At 52.0% G+C, this 1255-nt stretch overlaps 1 non-coding gene across 1 annotated transcript; it reads left to right on the forward strand.

Annotated features, from left to right (window-relative positions):
* Positions 1-770: 770 nt before the first annotated feature.
* Positions 771-842, forward strand: TRNAC-ACA (transfer RNA cysteine (anticodon ACA)). Its single transcript has one exon. It is a non-coding gene; the product is annotated as a tRNA-Cys (tRNA).
* Positions 843-1255: the final 413 nt, after the last annotated feature.

Genomic DNA, 1255 nt, shown 5'->3' on the forward strand with positions numbered 1-1255 from the left:
AATAGGGACACTGAAATGGCAGCCTCCTTGGAAGAAGGCTGTGTGGCGGTTCCCGACACATCGCAGGATTTCTGCCAACTCAGATATGCCCTCCCTGCCTCCTCTCTCTGGTTTCTGGCCACTGGGAGTCCCTCATTCACCCCTGACCTGAATCCCGTGGGTCCAGGTGGCTCTCCCATGTGGACTCTGTGGCCCCCTGGGCATCCTGACTAGCATTCAGAAGGGTCTGCATAAGACAGAGCTGCCTTTCTGCCCATGCACAACACCGCCTTCCTTTGTGGCAAAGTCCAATAAGGAATCTTGACAGCTCGTAGCAGCTAACTCCCCGGGCCTCTCCCCAGCCCTCCTCCTGCCCGGCTCTAGCTGAGCCCTGGGATACAGGCCCTGCTCTTAGGAGTAGGGTGGCAGGAGAGAAGTGTGAGCAGACATTCACTCCAGACACATGTCACCCTGCAGGTGCAGCTCCCAGGTCAGAAGTCCCCAGGTGATGGGTATTCACTTCCTGAGCCCCCGTTCCAGCTGGACCCATTGCTGGTGCTTTTCCCACAGCTGAGTCGGTGAAGCAAAACTGATCAAGAGGCGCCACTCTCACTCCCACTCTGCAGCTGAGAAAACTGAGTCTGTGGACGGAAACAAGGCTCCCTAGATCTGGCCGGAGTCAGTTGTGGAGGAGGGAGGGATTTGAATTTCGAAGCTCCTGGTTTCGCGCATCCCTTGCAGACCAGCTGATTGGCTCACTGATGGAGCAGCTGCAATTATTGACACCTACTTCCCTGGTGGCTCAGACGGTAAAGTGTCTGCCTACAATGTAGGAGACCCAGGTTCAATCCCTGGCTTGGGAAAGATCCTCTGGAGAAGGAAATGTCAACCCACTCCAGTACTCTTGCCTGGAAAATCCCATGGACAATGAGCGTGGTAGGCTACAGTCCATGGCGTTGCAAAAAGTTGGATACAACTGAGCGACTTCACTTCACTGTATCCAATCAGAATTCAATCCCAGCTGGGCTTTTTTTGTTTCCTATTCCAGATGGTGTGACTGCAGCCATGAAATTAAAAGATGCTTGCACCTTGGAAGAAAAGTTATGACCAACCTAGAGAGCATATTAAAAAGCAGAGACATTACTTTGCCAACAAAGGTCTGTCTAGTCAAGGCTATGGTTTTTCCAGTAGTCGTGTACGGATGTGAGAGTTGGACCATAAACAAAGCTGAGCGCTGAAGAATTGATGCTTTTGAACTGTGGTGTTGGAGAAGATT

The sequence above is a fragment of the Bos mutus genome, chromosome 11 (assembly GCF_027580195.1).
Source record: "Bos mutus isolate GX-2022 chromosome 11, NWIPB_WYAK_1.1, whole genome shotgun sequence".
NCBI lineage: Eukaryota > Metazoa > Chordata > Mammalia > Artiodactyla > Bovidae > Bos > Bos mutus.